The sequence below is a fragment of the Miscanthus floridulus genome, chromosome 8, assembly GCF_019320115.1.
Source record: "Miscanthus floridulus cultivar M001 chromosome 8, ASM1932011v1, whole genome shotgun sequence".
Classification (NCBI taxonomy): Eukaryota; Viridiplantae; Streptophyta; class Magnoliopsida; order Poales; family Poaceae; genus Miscanthus; species Miscanthus floridulus.
In genome coordinates this window covers 89,993,172-90,004,487 of record NC_089587.1, presented here as the reverse complement: position 1 = coordinate 90,004,487, position 11,316 = coordinate 89,993,172, and the positions used below count along the sequence as shown (strand labels likewise).

The window sequence follows — 11,316 nt, the reverse complement described above, 5'->3', positions numbered from 1 at the left end:
TCGCCGGAGCCGGCACAGCACAGGCGAGTGGGGCACGGGCGCGTGGTGGGGTGTTGGTGGTGCCTTATCTGGCGGCGGTGTCGAGCTCAGCCCCAGTGCGCGTCTTCTCCGGCCTCGGCATCGAGCGCATCGGACGGCCACGCGGGCTGGTGCATCTTCTTCCCCACGCGGGTGTGCGCACCCTACCCGCGCCGAGCCTCTGGATCCTGCCCGCGCAGAGTTAAGCATTTCCGATAAAATATATAATACCAATCACATGTAATGGCCACAAATTCGGTTATATGCAAGGTGTCCAAGCAAATACCATAAATCAACATGACAACGTGAGAAGGCGGCACTAAGTATTAAACGGACATGCCATATGTTTTTACTACAAACTATACAGTAGTAACTTACGCACAATTTTATAGAACGAAAAAGTTACTTCACGACCCATCGCGCTCCGCGTGGACGGCGCGACCCTCTCCCTCTCCCACGAGGACGTGCCCGAGAGGACGACAAGGTGGTCGGCGCCGGACGCGTCCCGTCGAGCTCCTCCCCCTACCCGCACCCCCACCTGTGCCGGCGAGCTCCACTCTCTCCACCCTCCGGCGGCGGCAGCGCCGACGAGGTAGGCCTCCTCCTCCTCCTCCTCCTGGATCTGTAATAATCGGAGACGAAGATGACGGCGGCAGTGGCTAGGGTTCCGGCGAGCTTCTCTCCCTTTTTCTTCTTCAATTCCGGTGGGCTATAGATGGGGCCGGCCAAGGGGAGGCAGGTCGGCCAGACGGTGGGGAAGGATGTCGGGCGATTTAGGGGGGGCCTGGCGGTAGTAGCGGCGGCCAAGCCAAGTCGGGGCGGGGCAGGGCCACCATGGCCGGAGCTCAGTGTCGCCGGCGAGCATGGCCATGTTGGAGCTCCGGCGAGAGGGCGGGCGCTAGGGTTGCCATATACGGTTACAAGTACCAAGGATCAACTGCAAGCATAAATTAAAATTATACAGCCCGTAGGTCCACCTAACCAGGAAAATATTGCATCACTGAGGATATTAACAAATCAATCAACTTAGATTTCCTTTCCCCAATGATGCAAGTTCAACGCTCATTTCATCCACCAAAGTTCATCTGTCACATTTCACCTAAATAGACTAAGCTACTGCAGATAATACCAAGATAATCTAGATATAACAAACGACACTTCTACAGACATGTCTACTCCGGAGACGGAGGTTCAGGAAGCGCAGCCACGGCGCCACAGCAACCGGCAGGTACCACTAACCTGAACTGCCTTCTTGGAGGCAGCGCTCCCTTGAAGCTGCTGCGCTCTGGCACATGCAACTTGCTGAAGGTAGCTTTCACCTGAACTTTGGCTTCTTGGAGGGCGGCCCTTGAAGCTGCTGCGATCCGGTGCACACGACTTGCTGAAGGTCTTCGCCTTGCGGCGCCTCCTCTCCTCCTCGCTGTCCGACTCTGCACCGTTCTCACGGTCCGCGTTGCTAGCATCGCGTTCCAGTTCCTCCCAGGTCTTGCCCTTCTCCTCCTCTGAGTCCTCAACTGACTCATCATCATCATTGTCGTCAGATTCCACCAAGGACTCGCTGTCGGAGTCATCATCTTCTGACTCGGACTCAGGCTCAGCGTCGGACGACACATAGCCTTGGTCTGATTCCTCTGTGTCATCAGTCTCTGCGTCGCTCGCCTCCATGTTCAGGAACTCCCAGCCACCATCGTCAATGAACTTCTGAGGATTATCAATTATAGTTTTCAGGATAGGACGCCAGTTCAGATTCAGCCTGCTCTCATAGTACTTGAGGTCAGTTGTGTCCAGCCATTCCTTTATCACGTCAAGCGATGCTGAAGGGATGGAATCAATACGGAGAACATCCTTCTTGAAGTCCTTGAACACGATAGCCATGTCAAAGTTCTTCGTTCCAAAGCCCGCCCTCTCCAGGTTAACAATCTCTATCTCGCTCAGGCTCACCACAAGGAAGGGAGTCTCAATCAGCTCAACCAAACATGTAGAAGTTGGAATGATGAAAGCAGAAGCTTTATATGGGACACCATGGAACCCAAGCTCTCTAAGTGGGACATCAAACTCCAGGTCAAGCCCCTTGAACTGTGGTTGCGACCAGTGGTCATTAACCTTGTTCACAAAGTTCTGGAAATCCATGTTTATTCTGTTCTTCCTATCCCTCTCACGCTGCTCTTCTTCAATCTCATCAGGGGCCTGTTTAGTTGCACCCCAAAACGTCAAATTTTTTAAGATTCCTCGTCACATCGAATCTTTGGACGTATGCATGAAGCATTAAATATAAATAAAAAAATAAAATTAATTACATAGTTTAAATGAAATTCACGAGACGAATCTTTTAAGCTTAATTAGACTATGATTGGATACTAATTGCCAAATAATAACGAATACGCTACAGTAGCGTTTTGTCAAAAATTTTAGCATCCAAATTGGCCCCAGGATCAAGTGCCGATCTTCTACTGCCCCCAAGAGTCTATACAACATCCATAACTTCAACATAGAACTGGACATCCTTTGTCTTTTTGTTTCCAACCATGATATGGTTGTGCAGATGGAAGTGAAGGAGAGTAATCATTTCTTTCTCTGCAGGCTGGAAAAAGGCATGCTTTTATATTTCCATACATGATGTCCACGCGCTCATCAGACCTTGAAGTAGAATATCTGAAACCATTGAAATGAGCCTCAAGATTTCCTGTGAGCTTCCTCCCACGACCACCAAATGCAGGTCGTATCCACACATCAGAAAGTTTCATCATCTTCATTCTGTTGTTTCCGATCTGAAGTTTCTCCTGGGTAACAAGAGTTGCCCTTTCAGCTCTCTCTGACTCCCTTAAGCAACTTGCCTCCTCGACGTTTTGATCTGCTGAACAACTTCACTGCTATGCCGTGGATCTTTTGAGCGGAATGTAATTTCTTTCAGATAGATAGCACCTTGAGAATTCAGCTTGCTATCATTTGAGAATGGCATGCCAGGCACATTGAAGAAGATGCGGATAGTGCAGGTGCGGTTGTCCTGGTGGCTGGTCACACTCTTGACAGTAGAAACATGGAAAGGAACCATACAACAATAACAATAAAGCCTTTAAGTCCTAAATAAATTGGGATAGGCTAGAGTTGAAACCCAACAGAAACAATAAAGTTCAGGCACGTGAATAGCTGTTTTTCAAGCACTCCTATATAAGACTAAGTCTTTAGGTATATTCCATCCTTTCAAGTCTCCTTTTATTGTCTCTGCCCAAATCAACTTCAGTCTTCCTCTGCCTCTCTTCACGTTACTATCCTGGCTTAGGATTCCACTACGCACCGGTGTCTCTGTAGGTCTCCGTTGGACATGTCCAAACCATCTCAACCGGTGTTGGACAAACTTTTCTTCAATTGGTGCTACCCCTAATCTATCACGTATATCATCGTTCCGAACTCGATCCCTTCTTGTATGACCGCAAATCCAACGCAACATACGTATTTCCACGACACTTATCTGTTGAACATGTCGTCTTTTCGTAGGCCAACATTCTGCACCATACAACATAGCAGGTCTAATCGTCGTTCTATAAAACTTGCCTTTTAGCTTCTGTGGTACCCTTTTGTCACATAGGACACCAGATGCTTGACGCCACTTCATTCACCCTGCTTTGATTCTATGGTTAACATCTTCATCAATATCCCCGTCTCTCTGTAGCATTGATCCTAAATATCGAAAGGTATCATTCCTATGTACTACTTGACCTTCCAAACCAATATCTTCCTCCTCCCGAGTAGTAGTGTCGAAGTCACATCTCATATACTCAGAGTTTTAGTTCTACTGAGTCTAAAACCTTTGAACTCTAAAGTCTCCCGCCATAACTCCAGTTTCTGATTCACTCCTGTCCGGCTTTCATCAACTAGCACTACATCGTCCGCAAAAAGCATACACCAAGGAATGTCCCCTTTATGTCCCTTGTGACCTCATCTATCACTAAGGCAAACAGGTAAGGGCTCAAAGCTGACCCTTGATGTAGTCCTATCCTAATCGAAAAGTCATCCGTGTCTCCATCATTTATTCGAACACTAGTCATAACATTGTTATACATGTCCTTAATGAGCCCGACGTACTTCGTTGGGACTTTATGTTTGTCCAAAGCGCACCACATAATATTCCTTAGTATTTTATCATAAGCCTTCTCCAAGTCAATAAAAACCATATGTAGGTCTTTCTTCTTCTTCTCTATACCGCTCCATAACTTGTCTTATTAAGAAAAATGGCTTCCATGATTTACCTTCCGGGCATGAAACCAAATTGGTTCATAGAGACCCGCGTTATTGCTCTCAAGCGATGCTCGATAACTCTCTCCCATAACTTCATAGTATGGCCCATCAACTTAATTCCTCGGTAATTAGTACAACTTTGAATATCCCCTTTATTCTTATAGATCGGTACCAATATACTTCTCTTCCACTCGTCAGGCATCTTGTTCGATCGAAAAATATGGTTGAACAACTTGGTTAGCCATACTATTAGCTATGTCCGCGAGGCATCTCCACATCTCGATTGGGATACCATCCGGTCCCATCGCCTTACCTCCTTTCATCCTTTTCAACGTCTCTCTGACCTCAGATTCTTAGATTCTCTGCACAAAGCGTCTATTGGTGTCATCAAAAGAGTCATCCAACTGAAAGGTTGTGTCCGTATTCTCACCATTGAATAATTTGTCAAAATACTCTTACCATCGGATCTCATCCTCCTTCACCAAGAGATGGAAAGGAACCATACTGCCATAAATAGGTAAGAGGACAGCTTCATTCTTCTGATCTACTTGGATCACCAAATCTCTTATAAATGGTACATCATTAACATTCTTATATGCAACAAGCTCATTTGAAGCCCTGGCAGGACCACGTCCCTCACCAGATCCAGAACCACCCCCAGCAAGCCTTCTAGCAGTCTCTTCATTCTTTTGGCGAGCAAGTTCAGCCTGGTGCTGTCTCCGGAGCTCTTCCTTCGACATCTCCTGGTTGTCCGACCTGAGAGTTGCCTTGGTTGGCAAGACATCTATGGTCTTCGACTCTATCTTCACCTCAGCAGCATCATCATCATCTTCGTTGAACGAATAAGCAACATCTTTGACTGCCTTGGAGCAAGGTGCTGTTAAGATCTCGTTTCCTCTTTCATTGACTAAAACTGTATCAGCTAACAACTGTGAAAACTGCGTTGTCTTCTCACTAATTGTTTCTGCCTGGACGTTATGCAAACCAAGGGATACATTAAAAACCATTCCCTGTTTTATCCTACGATCATTCTTGGCATTCATATTTAAGCCAGATTCTCGGAATTCAAGGCCTATTCCAGTTCCAGCTGACTTTGTTAGTTTAGGAAGAAGTTCAGGGGCATCCCTCTCAATCACTGCCACTGCAGCTTGATAAACTGCACTCATCTGATTGCCTGGTTTCACTTGTTCAACAGCAGCTTCATGAGCTTTCAAAAGGGTCTCATATTGTCAAGGGCGTCAAACCCTCAGATAGCTGGCCCTCGGCTACGCAACTTGTAGCCTCGGTCCGTCGTCTTCTCCGGCGAGGTTTCCCCTGCCGCAGGCTTAGTTGAGAGAAGGAGATAGGAGATTAGATGGTAATATCTTTCTTAATTCCAATTATTTTCGGAAGTACAGATAAATAGGCCAGTCTGCCTAACCAACTTGGAAACAAACTATTCCTGGAAATAACCTCTCCTAAACTTAAGGGAATAAAAAGGAAACTAATCTCTCTTTCCCCTCAGCCACTCGTGTTGGCCTCCTCCCGCGCGGCTGCTGCGCTGATCGCGCGCTCTGTGGCGCGCCGCATGTCACGCGCCCGTCGGCGCCTAGTATACGTGCGTCCCCACATGACATCTCTCCCCCCTCGAGAGCCAGCTCGTCCTCGAGCTGGAACGCCGGATAGCGCTCCCGGAAGGTGTCGAGGTCCTCCCACGTTGTTGAAGCCGCTGTTTCGCCCTTCCAGTGGACGAGTACCTGCTGAACACCGCGGGCGAGGCGTGAGCGCACGATGTGCTCCGGCTCAGGCTCGACGGCGCCATGGTGGATGGCCGGCAAGGCAGGTGGAGCAGCCGGAACTGGCCCAACGAACTTCTTGAGGAGTCCCACATGAAACACATCATGCAGCTTGGCACGCGGAGGCAGCTCGAGGCGAACGGCGACGGGGTTGATGAGCTCGACTATGTGGTACGGCCCATAGTATCGGGGCTTCAGCTTGCCCTTGGTGACGTGGGGCAAGGAGGCCGGAGCGCGATGCCGAAGGCGCAGGAGCACCCAATCACCCATTGTATAGGAAACGGGACGGTGCAACTTGTCGTAGTGCTTCTTGTGGATGGCCTGCGCCTGCTCCAGGCGATAGCGGACGTCCTCCAGGAACTCCTCCCGGTCCGCCATGCTCCGCGCGACGGCAGCCACGCGAGTATCACCCGGTTCATAAGACCGGATGGTGGGGGGATCGTGGCCGTAGACCACCCTGAAGGGCGTGTCCCGCAATGAGGACTGGTAGGCGGTGTGGTAGACGTACTCCGCCCACGGGAGCCAGCGCACCCAATGTCGTGGCCGATCGCCGGTGAAGCAACGCAGGTACATGACGATGACGCGGTTCGCCGCCTCGGTCTGGCCATCAGACTGTGGGTGGAAAGCTGTCGTCATATGCAGCTTGGTGCCCATGAGCCGCATGAGCTCTCGCCAAAACGTGGAGGTGAACACGGGGTCCCGATCCGACACCATGGACTGGGGAACACCATGAAGACGAACGATGTCCGCGAAAAAAGCCTGTGCCACGGACTCTGCAGTATATGGGTGAGCCAACGGAATGAAATGGCAATACTTGCTGAAACGGTCCACCACCATCAAGATCATTGACTTCCCGCCTACCCGGGGAAGGGCCTCCACGAAGTCCAGGCCGATGTCCGCCCACACCGTCATCGGGATCGGCAGGGGTAGAAGGAGGTCGGCAGGGTGGAGGTGCTCGGACTTGTACCGCTGGCACGTGTCACACGCACGTACGAAGTCCCGGACCACACGATGCATGTCAGGGAAGTGGAAATCGCGGCGGAGCTGGTGCAGGGTACGCTGCACCCCCTCGTGGTCGTCCTCGTGTACGGCAGCCAGCACCTCCTGGAGCAGTGGGGACGACAGCGGGATGTAGAGGCAGGAGTCGAAGGTGACCATGCCGTCGCATAGACCCCACGGCGCCCCCCGGGAACCAGCCAGGATCGCGTCACGAGTGGCGACGAGAGCGGGATCCATAGACTGAGCTTGCCGAAGACGCTCAATGTAGTCGAAGCAGGGCGCCGAGACAGCGAGCACCGCCCCCTCCTCCGTGTGTTGGTGGGACAGGGCATCCGCCACGGTGTTGGAGGCGCCTGGCTTGTATTCCACCGTGAAGTCGAAACCGAGGAGCTTGCCCACCCAGTGATGCTGTGGGATGGTCGCTAGGTGCTGGTCGAGGAGGTACTTGAGGCTGAAATGGTCGGTGCGCACCACGAACCGACACCCCCAGAGGTATGGTCGCCAATGAAGAATGGCGAGGACGAGGCCGAGCAACTCCCGCTCGTAAGCGGCGAGGGCGCAGTGACGAGGTGCCACTGGCCGGCTGAAAGAAGGCCAGCGGGTGCTTGTCCTGGATGAGCACCACGCCGAACCCGTATGTGGAGGCGTCGCACTCGACGACGAATGGCCTGTCGAAGTCCAGTAGGGCGAGTACCAGGGCGGAGGTGATGGCGCGCTTGAGCGCCAGGAATGTAGCTGCAGCCTCCTCGGTCCAGCTGAACCCATCCTTCTTGGTGAGCGCTGTGAGTGGCACGGCGATGATGCCGTAGTCATGGACGAACTTGCGGTAGTAGCCCGCTAAGCCGAGGAACCCACAGACCCCACGCGCCGAACGTGGCTGGGGCCAGTCCATGACCGCTTGCACCTTGGCCGGGTCCATAGCGATGCCTGAAGCGCTGATGATGTGGCCGAGGTAGGAGATGGAGTCGACGCCGAAAGCGCACTTAGAGCGCTTGATGAAGAGCCGTTGTTGCTGCAGGACGAGGAAAACGGCACGAAGGTGGCACAGGTGATCCGCCCAGGTGGAGTTGTAGATGAGTATGTCATCGAAAAACACAAGGACGAACCAACGGAGGAAGATGCGCAGGATGTCGTTCATCAGAGCCTGGAACGTAGCGGGGGCGTTGCACAGCCCGAACGGCATCACCAGGAACTCATAAAGGCTGTCATGAGTGCGGAACGCCGTCTTTGCGATGTCGGTGGGGCGCATGCGGACCTGGTGGTAGCCCGAACGAAGGTCCAACTTGGTGAAGAACTTGGCGCCGTGCAGCTCATCCAGCAGTTCATCGACCACCGGAATCAGATATGCGTCCTTGACGGTGATGGCGTTGAGGGCTCTGTAATCGACGCAGAACCGCCATGATCCGTCGGCTTTCTTGACGAGGAGGACGAGGGATGAGAATGCTGACGTGCTGCGACGGATGAGTCCTTGCTCCATCATGGCTGCACATTGCCGCTCCAACTCGTCCTTGTGCGCAACCGGGTACCGGTATGGGCGAACAGCAACCGGCGGGGCGCCCGACAGGAGGTGGATGGCGTGGTCGCGGCCACGCTGGGGCGGCAGTCCGTGGGGTTCCGCGAACACATCGTCAAAGGTGGCCAGGACCGCATCCAGCAGCGAGCGCTCCACGGTCAGGGCATTGGAGGCCGGCGCGCCCGTGGTGGTGGCGACGAGGGCAGGCACGTCCGGTCCATCGGCGCCCCGCCAGCAGACCACCTTGCCCTGGCGCTTGAAGGACAGCGTACCGACGGTGAAGTCCTAGGTGAGGGGCCCCAGGACAATCATCCACTGGGTCCCTAGGACCACATCGTAGCCCGCCAGCGGCATGATGAAGAGGTCCGCAGCGAATGGGGCCCCCTCGATGGTGAACGCGGCGCAACGCAGCACGCCGGTGCAGGAGACGTGCTCACTGTTGGCCACCGTCGCAGTGAGGCGCGGACGGCTCTGGATGGGCAACCTGGTCTGCTGCACTGCGCCCTCCGAGATGAAATTGTGCGTTGAGCCGATGTCGAGGAGGGCGATCAGCAGCACACCGGCCACCAGAACGCGGAACTGGAGGGAGTCATGGGCACGGACGCCCGCCACGGTGTGGAGGGAGTAGGCCGGGGCCTCCTCGATGGCCTCGTCCACGGCGGCCGTGTCGTCGTCGGCATCGTCGACCTCCACGGCGCCATCCAGGAGGAAAAGATGCTTGCACACCCTGTTGTGGCCACGTGTGTACTTTTCGTCGCAGTTGTAGCACAAGCCGAGGCGACGGCGCTCCTCTTGTTCCGCCTATGAGAGGCGCTTGATCGGGCGTCCATCGATGGTGACCGTCGGTGGGGCGGCCTTAGGCGCTGCTGGAGCCGGCAGGGCGTGACGCGGTGGAGGGGCCGGCAGAAGTCCCCGGACTGCGGTCTTGGGCTGGGCGACGGTATACTGCTCCATCAATTCCATCTGTCGGGCCAAGCTCATGGCCGCCGCAAGAGACTGCGGGTTTTGAATCTGCACGGCGAGGCTCAGCGGGGGCAGGAGACCTCCCGTGAAGAGCTGGACGCGTTGCGCCTCGTCGAGTCACCCCCCGCGCGGCAGAGGGCTCTGGAAACGGTCCTAGTATTCCGCCACCGAGCCCGTGCGCCGGCAATCCGCCAACTCGAACAGCAGGGCGGAGCGAAGCGGCGGCCCATAACGTAGGTTCAACAGCTCGGTGAAACGCCGCCAAGACGGCGTGCCCTCATCTTGCTGTACCTGCATGTACCACATCTAAGCGCCCTCTTCGAGGTTGTACGACACCATCCAGACCCGCTCCTCTTCCATGATGTGCTGCTGGTGGAAGTAGGATTCGCAGCGGTTAAGGAAGATGAGGGGATCGGTTTTGCCATCGTACCGGGGAAAATCCATCTTCTGGAATTTTGGCGGCCGGTCGTTATGGTGCTCGCCGGACACCGGCGCCTTGCTGCCGGAGGAGGATGAGCAGTCGGCGGCGAGGGAGGCGATGGCCTTGGCGTTGGCTTCGACAGTGGCCTGCAGCGACTTGACGACTTCGGCGAGCGACTCCACCGTGGCCTTGAGGTCACTTTGGTCACCCATGGCTGCCGAACACGATGCTGCAGAAGACGACGTCGGGAATGGTGGCGCGGCGGCTGGTGGTGAGGTGGATCGGGAAGGCGAGGATCGCCAGGATCGTGATACCAGGTTGTCAAGGGCGTCAAACCCTCGGATAGCTGGCCCTCGGCTACGCAACTCGTAGCCTCGGTCCGTCGTCTTCTCCGGCGAGGTTGCCCCTGCCGCAGGCTTAGTTGAGAGAAGGAGATAGGAGATTAGATGGTAATATTTTTCTTAATTCTAATTGTTTTTGGAAGTACAGATAAATAGGCCAGCCTGCCTAACCAACTTGGAAACAAACTATTCCTGGAAATAACCTCTCCTAAACTTAAGGGAATAAAAAGGAAACTAATCTCTCTTTCCCCTCAGCCACTCGCGCTGGCCTCCTCCCGCGCGGCTGCTGCGCGGATCGCGCGCTCTGTGGCGCGCCGCACGTCACGCGCCCGTCGGCGCCTAGTATACGTGCGTCCCCACATGACACATATGCTTTACTCTGTGTAGGGGTAGCATCAACAAGGTATGTCCGAGCAACATTTGAACAATAGCTACTGTATTTGGAACCAATTGCACAGATGATAACACTTGCTGAATCATAATACAAGTACTCGTCATTGCTAGACGCACCAGACTTGAGATCAAACTTACCCCCACTTTGAAAGACTGGAGGGTAGCATATATTAACATTATCAGGCTTCAATTGGACCTTAACCTTGAGCGGATCAAGAATAGCCTTCTCTGTGTCATCCATCAATGATGAGTGTGAGACTTTCTTCTCCTCATCAATAACCTTCTCCAACTAAGGAACCACAAAATTTTTCAGAACAGATGAAGTTAAGTAAGCAGCCTTCTTCACACACGTGATCTCTGTGGTGTCCTTCACAGAAAAGAGCTCAGAGAAGCCGTTTGTTACATCTACAAGTCGTAGGCCTGATCCAGATAACTTTTCTATCCATGTTTCAAGAAGCTTACCCTCAGGCTATGTTACACGGACCATGTATCGCGTATCCAATACGTATCGGATACGGATACATGTCCGATACGTCCAGGATACGTATCCTCGGAGTATCCGCTTTTTTATTATTTTCGTGCAAATTGGATACGCCATCCGACACGTATAGTAAGAAGCCCAGGCAGACAGAACCTTATCCCTCTGCCCGGACGCCC

At 53.4% G+C, this 11,316-nt stretch overlaps 1 pseudogene; it reads right to left on the bottom strand.

The window, feature by feature from the left end:
* Window positions 1–1,333: 1,333 nt before the first annotated feature.
* LOC136472902 (FACT complex subunit SPT16-like) overlaps window positions 1,334–11,316 on the bottom strand; it is a 29,122-nt pseudogene continuing 19,139 nt past the window's right edge.